Genomic DNA, 13,883 nt, shown 5'->3' with positions numbered 1-13,883 from the left:
TAGTGCAGTCAATTCTCTGTATCCGTGGGTTCAACTAACCTATGATAGAAATCTGCTGATATGGAGGGTCAGCTTATGGGCCACAGAAATGGTCCCTGGCTGCAGCTTCTTTGGAGCCTGGAGCTTACAGAAAACATGGCTCATTTTTGCTCCTTGCTCTGCAGTAAAAGGAACCAGGACCACCCCCACCCCAACAGGGTAAAGCTTGTGGTTCCTGCCCCAGGTGAGGAAGTATATGTCCATTCTGCGGTTCACAGGATGTCTAATGTCATTGTCCCCATGCTTTCTGATAGGTCAATCAGTAATATAGGTGATATCTTTTAAAATAACAACTTTAGTTCACCTGCTATACACTTCATCTGTTTAAAGCATAAAATTCAATGAAAGTGAAAGTGAAGCCACTCAGTCATGTCTGACTCTTTGCAACCCCATGGACTGTAGCCTGCCAGGCTCCTCCATCCATGGGATTTTCCAGTCAAGAATACCGGAGTGGGTTGCCATTTCCTTCTCCATAGGAATCTTCCCAACCCAGGGATCAAACCTGGGTCTCCTGCATTGCACGCAGACTCTTTACCATCTGAGCCACCTTGCCACAATTAATTTTGGCATTTTTATCATCCCAATCAGAAATACCATACCCATTAGCAGTCCTTCTAGTTCCTGCCTGTCATTCCCCCACCCGACCACTTCTGCCAGCCCTAAGCAACCATTAATTAACTTTCTCTATAGTTATATAAGGGCTTCCCTGATGGCTCAGATGATAAAGAATCTGCCTGCAATGCAGGAGAGCTGGGTTTGATCCCTGCGTTGGGAAGATCCCCTGGAGGAGGGCATAGCAACCCACTCCAGTACTCTTGCCTGGAGAATTCCATGGACAGAGGAGCCTGGCGGGCTACAGTCCATGGGGTTGCAAAGAGTCGGACATGACTGAGAGACGAAGCACAGCACACAGATATAAATATCCCTATCCTGGACATTTCACATCGGTAGAGTCATACATTAATTACAGATGATACTTGGACTTTTACTTGCCTCTACTCCTCTCTTTCCCTCTCTCATTGTTTCCAGATGCAGATGGGGGTCAAGGGTGTTAGTAAACAGTCTCTGAAACCCCAACAATAATCCTCGAGTACACCGTATGAGGGTGAACCTACTGTAAGAAGTGAAATATCGCCAGCTTTCTTTTTCGGTGAAGATTTGGGGGACTCTGCAAAGCTCCGCTGTAGTTTGCAAGCCATCTGGAGCCTGTAGGAGCTTAGTTCAAGTTGTTCTCAAGGAGACCCGGTGCTGGCAGCAGCCTGCAGTGTCTGTCAGACAGTTTCCTAGGCCAAGTGGAAGCTGGGGCCCCAAACAGCACCTCCAAAGTAATTCGGGCTGAACCATGTCTAGTCGGTCCCAGAGCCAAGTGCACCTTCACTTAAATAATTCACAGGACACCTCTGGATATGTAAACACAGTCCCATCCAGTGGGGGCTGACAGGTGATTTCATGCATCATTTAACTCTTTGCATTGCCAAGGAATGCAACAGAGATTAGATAATCAGAATAATCTCACGTTTGTAAATAATTTCACGAAAATATGGCAAATTCAAACTTGAAGGAAGCATTCATCTGGACAACCCATGGAAAAAAACAAAATTGGGCTTTTGTTACAATGATACATTGGACACACTTCCCTTTGCTCTCCTTTGCTAGGGCTGGAGGGGAGGTGAGTAGCCTTACAGAGAAGTCCTCAAGGCCGGTGGGAGGTACCAGCTGTGATCTGCTTCAAAGGGAGTGCCGGAGGCGATGAAAGAAAGGGATGGAGAAAGAGTGAGTAGAAAGGAAACAGCAAGGATGAACACAAAAGGGCAGACCACCTCTGACCTTGGACTCTTGGTCTGAAAGGAGACTTGGAGCCCCAGGTCAGGCAGCCCCCGGTGGACACCAAGGGAAAATACAGTTCTGTAGCCTGTCTGCCAAGGATCACTTCATCCTGTTCAACCCTCTCCAGTCACAATTTAGCTAGGCAGACCCATCTCACCAAGCAGAGGACATTAAGAGACCCCTCAGGAAAATACAGTCCGTTGGCATCGTGCATATTCCTCAATTGTAAATGAAATAGGAATGCCTGGTCACTTCTCTGACAACCTGCTACCCTCACAGAGGAAGGTCATCAAAGTCCATGGACAAACAGCTCAATCTTCTTGAACAACAGGGTGGCCGTCAACCTGTATTGGTTTCCCACAGTCTGCCGGTGCAGGTGCACGTAATGGGTGGATCCTTAACCTCTCCTTGAGTCTTCCTGATCTTTGCCTTTGGCTGAGCCGTCTCCTCTCTATGTCTAGAGAGTCCTTGGCCTGTTGGCTGCCTTCTCCAGATTCACCCTCCAGATGGTCTCAGCTGAAAGCTCTTGGTGTCCTGGGCCAGCAGCCAGTCTGCATCATCTATGAGAAACTGATTAATCAAGGGCAGGGGAGGCTCCACTCCATGACAGACCTGGGGCCCTGGAAAGCATGAAAACTGATGGAATCATGAAGGCCATCTGGGTAGACAGGACACACCAAAAACTTTGACAGGTCATCTCACCTTGCAGATGTTCAGTTGAAAGCTGAGATGGAACCCCTGTCACCTTCATCTGGTCAGGGGTATCTAGGTTCCATAGACCACGTCTGAGAGAGGGTTTGGAATTTGTTCTGACAAGCATGCAACATTAAGTTGAGATGCGGGTCCTGTGAATCTGAAATTAAATATCCTGTCATGACCATGGGTTTTAAAAATCCTATGTAGCTGAGGCATATGAAAATTTGATGCCCTTGCAGATGAATCAAACTCAGAAAAATATGGCAGAAGCCTTGATTTTTCAACCTGTCAACAACCTCCCTGGTAAGAGCTGGGAAAAATATGCTAAGAGGGTATTCATTCTCCTTGGATGCCCAGTTTCCTCGGTTCATGATGTCAAGAGTGCATGGCCTGAGGGACTCACAGTTCAGTTCAGTCGCTCAGTCCTGTCCAACTCTTTGTGACCCCATGAACTGCAGCACGCCAGGCCTCCCTGTCCATCACCAACTCCCGGAGTCCTCCCAAACCCATGTCCATTGTGTCAGTGATGCCATCCAACCATCTCATCCTCTGTCGTCCCCTTCTCCACCTGCCCTCAATCCTTCCCAGCATCAGAGTCTTTTCAAATGAGTCAGCTCTTTTGGCCATCAGGAGGCCAAAATATTAGAGCTTCAGCTTCAATATCAGTCCTTTCAATGAACACCCAGGACTGATCTCCTTTAGGGTGGACTGGTTGGATCTCCTTGCAGTTCAAGGGACTCTCAAGAGTCTTCTCCAACACCACAGTTCAAAAGCAGCAATTCTTCGGCACTCAGCTTTCTTTATAGTCCAACTCTCACATCCATACACGACCACTGGAAAAACCATAGCCTTGACTAGACGGACCTTTGTTGGCAAAGTAATGTCTCTGCTTTTCAATATGCTGTCTAGGTTGGTCATAACTTTCCTTCCAAGGAGTAAGCGTCTTTTAATTTCATGGCTGCAATCACCATCTGCAGTGATTTTGGAGCCCCCAAAAATAAAGTCAGCCACTGTTTCCACTGTTTCCCCATCTATTTCCCATGAAGTGATGGGACCAGATGCCATGATCTTAGTTTTCTGAATGTTGAGCTTTAAGCCAACTTTTTCACTCTCCTCTTTCACTTTCATCAAGAGGCTCTTTAGTTCTTCTTCACTTTCTGCCATAAGAGTGGTGTCATCTGCATATCTGAGGTTATTGATAGGTCTCCCTGCAATCTGGATTCCAGCTTGTGCTTCCTCCAGTCCAACATTTCTCATGACGTACTCTGCATATAAGTTAAATAAGCAGGGTGACAATATACAGCCTTGACGTACTCCTTTACCTATTTGGAACCAGTCTGTTGTTCCATGTCCAGTTCTAACTGTTGCTTCCTGACCTGCATACAGGTTTCTCAAGAGGCAGGTCAGTGGTCTGGTATTCCCATCTCCTTCAGAATTTTCCACAGTTCATTGTGATTCACACAGTCAAAGGCTTTGGTGTAGTCAATAAAGCGGAAATAGATGTTTTTCTGGAACTCTCTTGCTTTTTTGATGATCCAGCGGATGTTGGCAATTTGATCTCTGGTTCCTCTGCCTTTTCTAAAACCAGCTTGAACATCTGGAAGTTCACAGTTCACGTATTGCTGAAGCCTGGCTTGGAGAATTTTGAGCATTACTTGACTAGCGTGTGAGATGAGTGCAAGTGTGCAGTAGTCTGAGCATTCTTTGGCATTGCCTTTCTTTGGGATTGGAATGAAAACTGACTTTTTCCAGTCCTGTGGCCACTGCTGAGTTTTCCAAATTTGCTGACATATTGAGTGCAGCACTTTCACGGCATCATCTTTCAGGGTTTGAAATAGCTCAAATGGAATTCCATCACCTCCACAAGCTTTGTTTGTAGTGATGCTTCCTAAGACCCACTTGACTTCACATTCCAGGATGTGTGGCTCTAGGTAAGTGTGAGTGATCACACCATCATAATTATCTGGATCGTGAAGATCTTTTTTATATAGTTCTTCTGTGTATTTTTGCCACCTCTTCTTACTATCTTCTGCTTCTGTTAGGTATGGTATCTCCAATTTTCTTGAAGAGATCTCTAGTCTTTCCCATTCTATTGTTTTCCTCTATTTCTTTGCATTGATTGCTGAGGAAGGCTTTCTTATCTCTCCTTGTTATTCTTTGAAAGTCTGCATTCAAATGGGTATATCTTTCCTTTTCTCCTTTGCTTTTTGCTTCTCTTCTTTTCACAGCTATTGTAAGGCCTCCTCAGACAGCCATTTTGCTTTTTTGCATTTCTTTTTCTTGGGGATGGTCTTGATTCCTGTCTCCTGTACAATGTCATGAACCTCCATCCATAGTTCATCAGGCACTCTGTCTATCAGATCTAGCCCCTTAAATCTATTTTTCACTTCCACTGTATAGTCATAAGGGATGTGATTTAGGTCATACCTGAATGGTCTAGTGGTTTCCCCTACTTTAATCAATTTAAGTCTGAATTTGGCAATAAGCAGTTCATGATCTGAGCCACAGTCTGCTCCCGGTCTTGTTTTTGCTGACTGTATAGAGCTTCTCCATCTTTGGCTGCAAAGAATATAATCAATCTGATTTTGGTGTTGACCATCTGATGATTTCCATGTGTACAGTCTTCTCTTGTGTTGTTGGAAGAGGGTGTTTGCTATGACCAGTGCGTTCTCTTGGCAAAACTCTATCAGCTTTTGCCCTGCTTCATTCTGTACTCCAAGGCCAAATTTGCCTGTTACACCAGTCCCATCCACAACTGGGTGTTGTTTTGTCTTTGGCTCCATCCCTTCATTCTTTCTGGAGTTATTTCTCCACTGATCTCCAGTAGCATATTGGACATCTACTGATCTGGGGAGTTCATCTTTCAGTGTCCTATCATTTTGCTTTTTCATACTGTTCATGGGATTCTCAAGGCAAGAATACTGAAGTGGTTTGCATTCCCTTCTCCACATTCTGTCACACCTCTCCATCATGACCCATCCATCTTGGGTGGCCCCACACGGCATGGCTTCATTTCATTGAGTTGGACAAGGCTGTGGTCCATGTGATCAGATTGGCTAGTTGTCTGTGATTGTGGTTTCAGTCTGTCTGCCCTCTGATGCCCTCTCTCAGCGCCTACTGTCTTACTTGGGTTTCTCTTACCTTGGACGTGGGGTATCTCTTCACGGCTGCTCCAGCAAAGTGCAGCCGCTGCTCCTTACCTTGGACGTGGTGTAGCTGTGTGAGGGACTCACACGGGCTCTCAAACATTCCTTATCTACGCTGAGCTCTTACAGAGGAGAGCATAGCAAAGTATGCTGAAATTACAGGCACACTGATACAGAGTGTGGTGCCTTTTGCAGGGTCACCCTAACATCCACTGGCTGTGTGTTACATGCCTGTGGTAGTCATTTAAAGCATTGTCAAGGCCTGATCCCCCGGAGAAGGCAATGGCACCCCACTCCAGTATTCATGCCTGGAAAATCCCATGGACCGAGGAGCCTGGTGGGCTACAGTCCATGGCATAGCAAAGAGTCGGACACGACTGAGCGACTTTTCTCCTTCTTCTTCTTCTTCAAGGACTGGTTAGCGCATTAATACCAGTCCTGAACAAGGAGTGGTAACTTGAGGAAGTGGACTGGAATGTTTAAAACCATCATCTGGAATCTGGAGCCTGATGGCAGATTCTGGCAAGGCTCCTGATGCTGGCGAAACATTTGCACGTACAATGTCAGTCCTATACATGTTTACTGCACACCTGCTGTGTCTGGTGCTGTGGAGAACACAAGTGTATGTGATACCATCAAGGAGTTTATACTTCACCACGTAGGAAGGAGTCTCTCCTCTGCTTGCAAGTTTGATATATTGGCCTCAGAAGCTGGTTTTCCTCATCCTTGGTATTCTGGCTACAGCTAGTCCACGTGGCCAATGGTTCACTGGTGATGACTCTATTAGTCGTGCTTATCCTCTCAATTCATTTTCTACCACTAAACAGCTTGGTCCTGTAAACATCTGAGTCATGGTTTCCTCCCCCATATTCATGCGTAAGGATTCTGAAGGTAGGAATCATTTCTTCATCCTTGCACATAGTCGCTGTTTAATGTTCTTCCAAAAATATCTGTGAAGTGCCTGGTATGTATCAGGTGATTTTCTAGACAGACTGAGTTTAATCCCGACAGCACCTCTGTGAGGTGGTTGTTCTCATTTTAAAGTGATGTTACAGAAAGGCAGAGAAGTAATAAAATATCTCCAGTGATAAACAGCCACTAAGGGGCAGTCAGGAGTGATGGAGGCAGAGTTTGAACCCAGATTTCTGAAATCCAAGGCCAGCACATAATTATGCTTTGGGAGCTCTAGTCTTTTAACCTTATTCTAGTTGTTTCAAGGACTGGTTAACACCTAGACTTGGCTCTTAAGTTAAAAGTGTTACTTTTAGAACAGGAAAGAATGCCTGACTGATGATATTCACTGCTTTCCCTCTTACTTAATTGTGCCTAAGGAAAGCAGATGTTTAAGTTATTTAAAACTACAGTAAAGCCCAATTATGTAGTTTATTAAGCTATAATAGATTACAGCAAATTACTTGAATTCTCAGGGAAAAAAGGTGGAGGGTATTTACTAAGAAATTACATGTAACTGGCAGGTTCTGTGCTGGCTATATTCTCATTATAATCTCACATACTCTGATCAAGAGCTGGGAGGGGGGATTATGATCATTCCTGCTCCACGGAGAGGGAAAATGGGGTATGGTTTGCACAAGACCACAAACCTGAAAATAGGAGACCATAGGATTTGAATTGGGATTTAAATTAAGTTGATTAAAGTTCTGAATAGGTGACACATATACAGGATATGAAATTTAACAGATAGAGAAGGGTCACATTAAAAAGTAATTCTACTTCAGTGTGGTCTAAAGTACAGTCAGTTTGGGGTAATGTTTTACGGACATGCAAAAAAGGATGAAGTATTCTGTTTTTAGAAATCATTTAACACACACACACACACACACACACACACACACATATATGAGTGAGTGAATGGGTGAAGTCACTCAATTCTTTCCAACTCTGTGACCCCATGGACTATGCAGTTCATGGAATTCTCCAGGCCAGAATACTGGAGTGGGTAGCGGTTCTCTTCTGCAAGTGATCTTCCCAACCCAGGAAACAAACCCAGGTTTCCCACATTGCTGGCAGATTCTTTACCACCTGAACCACCAGGGAACCCAGGTCTCCTGCATTGCCAGCAGATTCTTTACCAGCTGAACCACACACACACACACACACACGGAGCTTTGTTATGTTATTTAGGGCATTTATATCATTAGTATTTTTGGTCCATTTTATTTGTTAAACTTTCTATAGCTAAACTATTTCTAGCTTTCCTCGTACTTTCTACAGCTTTGATTAATAACTTTTCATCCTACTTTAGTTGGTGCAGAAATACTTATGACCTTCCTTGTTGGAACATATACCTTATCGTACAAGGTATCTTTATCTTTCTTGTTTAATGCTTTTTGCTTAATGCTATGCAAGGAGATCCAACCAATCCATCCTAAAGGAGATCAGTCCTGGGTGTTCATTGGAAGGACTGATGTTGAAGCTGAAACTCCAATACTTTGGCCACTTCATGTGAAGAGTTGACTCATTGGAAAAGACCCTGATGCTGGGAAGGATTGGGGGCAGGAGGAGAAGGGGACGACAGAGGATGAGATGGCTGGATGGCATCACCGACTCGATGGACATGAGTTTGGGTAAACTCCGGGAGTTGGTGATGGACAGGGAGGCCTGGCATGCTGCGATCCATGGGGTCGCAAAGAGTTGGACACGACTGAGTGACTGAACTGAACTGACTAATGACAAACCTAGACAGCATATTAAAAAGCAGAGACATCACTTTGCTGACAAAGATCCATACACTCAAAACTATGTTTTTTCCAGTAGTCACGTATGGATGTGAGAGCTGAACCATAAAGAAGGCTGAGTGCCGAAGAAGTGATGCTTTTGAACTGCGGTGTTGGAGAAGACTCTTGAGAGTCCCTTGGACAGCAAGGAGATCAAACCAGTCAATCCTAAAGGAAATCAGTCCTGAATATTCATTGGAAGGACTGATGATGAAGCTCCAATACTTTGGCCACCTGATGGGAAGAGCCGATTCATTAGAAAAGACCCTGATGCTGGGGAAAGATTGACGGCAAGAGGAGAAGTGGGCAACAGATGAAGAGATGGTTGGATGGCATCACTGACTCAATGGACATGAGTTTGAGCAAACTCTGGGAGATAGTGAAGGACAGGGAAGCCTGGCATTCTGCAAAGAGTTGGACATGACTTAGCGACTGAACAACAATACCAATGCTTTTTGATCTAAAATACACCTTGTTTTATACTGAGTTCATGGCCTTTTCTTTCCTTTTTGTTGGCACTTGATGATATTGCTTTGTTCAGCCTTCTGCTTTCAAGTTTCTGAGCCACTTTGCTTTAGGTGTGTGTCTGGTATATAACATATGGCTAAGTTTTATTTAATTACTCAATTGTGAGTTTAGCCGACACATTTATTGGTATGACAGATGTGTTTATTCTTAATTCACAACATTTTGTGTCCTTTTTATGTTTCTATTGCTTTATTTGTTAAAATCTTATACTCTTAAGTCTATATTTGTTTTGCTTTTGTGAGTGTTCCTTGTACTATCTGGGCAGGTTTGTGTTATGATTAATTTTTCCAGTTATCACCTTTATAACTAAACTTTATAATTATATAAATGTTCTATTTCTTGAAACACTGATGTTTAACTTCCCACTCTGAACAATAAAAACTGTTGTATACTTGTAACTTATATAATATTGTATATCAATTAAATCTCAATTAAAAAATTGTTCTCTGTTTTCTCTTCCTTCCATCAAATAAATTTCATTTAACATATATGCAGCTATAGATATAGGTAAAGGTATATAATGTATATATAACTATATATATGTTAATATATGTATGTATGTGAAAGTGAGTGTTAGTTGCTCAGTTGTGTCTGACTCTTTGTGACTCTATGGACTGTTGTAGCCTGTTAGGCTCCTCTGTTCATGGAATTCTCCAGGTAAGAAGCCATTCCCTTCTCCAGGGGATCTTACAGATCCAGGGATTGAACCCAGGTGACTTGAACTAGAGGCAAGTTCTTTACTGTTTAAGCCATCAGGGAGGATACCATATGTAAGAGTTTGTGTGTGTGTGTGTGTGTGTGTATGTGTGTGTGTGTGTGTGTATATATATATATATAACTAAGCACGTGTATGGGCTTCCCAGGTGGCTCAGTGGTAAAGAATCTACCTTCCAGTGGAGGAGACACAAGAGACATGGGTTCAATCCCTGGGTCAGAAAGATTCCCTGGAGTAGGAAATGTCAACCCACTCCAAATTCTTGCCTGGAAAATTCCATAGACAGAGGAGCCTGGTAGGGTATAGTCCATGGGGTCACAAAGAGTTGGACATGACTGAGCATAGCACACACAGCAAACACACACACACACACACACACACATATATAATGTTATAATTTTCATCTTTGTATATTTAATATCCTTATAGATCATTTTCTTGATTTATCATGCTTAAATGAGATCCTTTGATTTTCGTCTATAAATGATGAAAAAAATCAATGCACACCACCTTCTCACTTCTCTATTCTTGTTATTATATTAATCATAATATCTACATATAGTCAGGACTTATACTTGCTTTTCTGCAACCAAAATTTCCACATTTATTTTAGACTTAATCCAAAAGCTAAATGTATTCAGTGTTTACTTGAAAGTTCTTTTGCCAGATTTTCTCCATTCATCTCTTAGCCAGCTACAGTCTCTCCTTTAATAGTTTTTTAAAAGAATGACTCATGAGAACCAACTTCAACTTCTCTGGGTTCTTAAATGTTGGACAAGTTTTATCTGCTATATTTATTTTGATTGACAGTGGCTTGTGTAAAGTCTTTAGGCCACCCACTTTTTTTTCCTTTCACTGAGGTATTCATAGGCATTATCTCCACTATTTTTGAATGCTTCTGTAAGGAAGCCTTAGGTTAGTATGACTTTTTTGTTGTTGTTGTTCTTTTTTTAATTTTCTATTGGGGGTATAGCCAATCAACAATATTATGATAGTTTCAAGTGAATAGTGAAGGGACACAGCCATACATATACATGGACCCATTTCCTGCTCCCCCCCCAAACTCCTCTCCCATCCAGGCTGTCACATAACATTAAGCAGAGCTCCATGTGCTATATAGTATGTCCTTGTTGGTTATCCATTCTAAATAAAAGCAGATGGCTACAATAATTAGGGAAAGTAGCTAAGACCTTTGACGATGAAAATAAAGAGAAGGGGCAAACATAGACATTTTCCCCATTCCATAGTGCGTACATGTCCATCCCAAATTCCCTATCACTTCCCCTCTCCTCCCACCCTTCCGTATCGCACAACCATAAGTTCGTTTTCAAAGCCTGTGAGTCTCTGTTTTCTAAGTAGGTTTATTTGTATGGTTTCTTTTTAGATTCCACATGTAAGGGATGTCATGTGATATTTCACCTTCTCTGTTTGACTTCATTCAGTATGACAATCTCTAGGTTCATCCATGTTCCTGCAAATGGCATTATTTCATTCTTTTTATTTTTTTTTTAATTTTTAAAAATTTATTTATTTTAGATGGAGGCTAATTACTTTACTATTTCATTCTTTTTAAAAACTTCTGGTTTTATATAGGTTACTTGGTATTCCTGCTAGGTTGGACAAATGACTGCTTACCTCTAAAGTTTATTAATACCCCTAAAATACAGAGTAGTGTTGACGGCTTTTTGGCAAATGTTCCTGGAACACGGTTGATCCTTTCAATCTACAAATCCTAATCGTCTTTTTTCCAAGTTGTGTGGAATTATATCTTTGATTACTTCTTTGTGTTTCATTTTTTTAGTTCTCTTCAGCGATATTTTATTAGGTATCTGTGGGGTCTTCTTTGCCAGTCAAGTCTACTGTTTCCTCTCTCCTCCTTTCAAACTCTTAGTTCCTTTTTACTTTATTTGCTGTGGGAATCCTGCCCTTAAGGTTTCCTTTTCTGTTTTTAGCAGTGTGCATTTTCCTTGGTGTTGCTTCAAAATCACCTTCATATCCGTGCTGATTTTCCTACTTCACCTCTTTGGTCAGCTACATCAATTATTCCTTTTCTCCTCTCCTTTCACCACACCATCCATGACCTCTTCATCTGTTTTGAACTCGTCTGTGACTTCTTTAATTTGCTTGTGTTCACGGTCAAACATTATATTTTTCAGTGTCTGTTAGAATCACTAGTTGTCAGTGTCCTCCATTTACCATTTGTTTTTCCAGTTCTTTTTCTCCCTCTCTATTGCAATAGTTTTGTGGTAGCAAATAGTATGTTATGGTGTTCTGGGCTGGTTCTTTTTTTTTTATTGTCACTGTTCTTTGAATGTGGAGAATTCTTCTTAATCCAGATACTTGAAAAAAGTTCATATGGGGTAGGAGGCAGGACATTACTGTGTGTTGGTAAAAATTTGCCCTGATTCACCAGTGAATCTCATTACAAAGATTTATGTATTTATGAGTTATTTTAGCTGTGCTTCTTCTCAGCCAACAGGCTACAGCAATGCCTTACCAATCTACATAGCATACCTGTGCATTTCCTTTTTGGCTTCATCTGCTACTATGTAGGTAGAGTCTAAGGATGCTTTTGTTTCCAGCTTTGTAACACAATTGCCATTTTTCAAAGGGTTGTTGGTTTCGTCCTTTAGGATATGCTTACTCTGTAGTGTCAATTTTGGAGCTATATTTTCTGTTTGCTTCATCGAACTTGATAGCCTGGTCACAGTCATTTTGTCTCAGCTCTTCCTGAAATCTTGTGTTTGGCCAGTTCTCTGTCACAGACTGTGGTTCACAGACACAGAATCTCCTAGCTTTATTGAAAATGGAATTTATACTTTTTACTCTTTTTTTGTTTATTTTATAACTTTCAAGAGGAAAATGGAAAGCGCTTTCTTTCTGATAAAATATTAAAATTTAAAGGACACCATGCTGCGTTTACTACTCCAAAGTGTATAAAAAACATGTGGCTCTTCTTTCTGGTTTAGGATTTAGAATCTCAGTTTTACAGATCAACACAACACAGGAGACTAAGTGTCAAAAGAAACCAAATCAAGTATTAAACCTTGAGGCCATAAATGTGTCAGGAAGCAGCTGGCTACAATAATTAGGCAAAGTAGTTCAGACCTTTGACAATGAAAATAAAGAGAAGGGGCAAACACAGACATTTTCCCCATTCCCCAGAGGCCCAAAGAAGCTTCTCTAGGATGAGAAATCATTGACATTTAAGAAAGATTGATTTAATTCTGGAAGGATACTAATGTTAGATTGAATTTTAAAGAGGACCATAACAGATGAATCCAGAGAGAAAATTAGAATACTTTTACCTTGGTTGTTATATATTTCATAACTTTTCCCTCAGTCTGTTGCCTTGAATAAATCTATTATTATTATCACCAATTATAATACCACCAATTGTGTGGATATTATGTGCCCAAGCCAGTGACAAATGCCCCCCAAATCCCTACAACGTGGGGCTACTATTATTGAATATTTCCAAATATACATGAGAAACTGAGACTTAGAAAGTTGAACTATCTAGTTCAAGGTCATATAACCGATAAGTGCTACATCCAGCACTAGAACCCACCCAAGTAGTCAAGTCTACCTGACTACTACAGTTTACTTTAACTACTATTAGTCATTGGTTATCTAATTTATACTATAATTTTAATGGAACTGCATTCTAAGAGCAACATTAACTACATACATACACAATCACATTTCTCAATTACTTACCTCAGAAACAACTTATACACTAGGAGCTACACTTTGAGAAATCTTGATGCACTGATTTGGCTGTAGGTGGGTGGGGAATGGGCGGGGAAACAGAACACCAATCAATGGCCTACTGAACACAATAAGATATTATTACTTTTCTTGTGTGACAAGGATTCTAACATCAGGTAGTCTAGGGCTAGTATAAGTGGTCAAGAATGACATCAAGGAACTGGACTTCCTGCTACCCCAACCTTAACAGTGCAACGTCCCTTCTCATTGTCAAGAGTAACCACTGAATGCCTAGAGAGTGAATCTTCTTTTCCTGAACAAACAGCAAAAGGCAAAGAGACAATACTTACTGGGGGATGGGGGAAGAAGGAAGTTTCCCTAGGGAATTCTGCCCACACGTCATTGGACAGAACTGTGTCTATCAGCTACCCCAAGCCAAGCCACAAGGAAGCCTGAGAATGTGAGGTTTCTGGCCTCTGTGGATGG

The 13,883-nt window shown here is 41.8% G+C and overlaps 1 protein-coding gene and 1 long non-coding RNA gene across 9 annotated transcripts in view; one reads left to right on the top strand and one right to left on the bottom strand.

Moving 5' to 3' along the window:
• Nucleotides 1–13,883, bottom strand: part of RGS6 (regulator of G protein signaling 6) — a 588,674-nt gene that overhangs the window by 211,093 nt on the left and 363,698 nt on the right. The window lies entirely within an intron of this gene.
• LOC145513242 (uncharacterized) lies at nt 1,797–8,927 on the top strand. The gene is made up of 3 exons (XR_014059231.1): nt 1,797–2,865; nt 8,076–8,293; nt 8,481–8,927. It is a non-coding gene; the product is annotated as an uncharacterized LOC145513242 (long non-coding RNA).

This window comes from Giraffa tippelskirchi, chromosome 7 (genome assembly GCF_054371585.1).
Source record: "Giraffa tippelskirchi isolate mGirTip1 chromosome 7, T2T-mGirTip1v1.2.pri, whole genome shotgun sequence".
Classification (NCBI taxonomy): Eukaryota; Metazoa; Chordata; class Mammalia; order Artiodactyla; family Giraffidae; genus Giraffa; species Giraffa tippelskirchi.
This window is presented reverse-complemented; position numbering and strand designations above follow the sequence as displayed.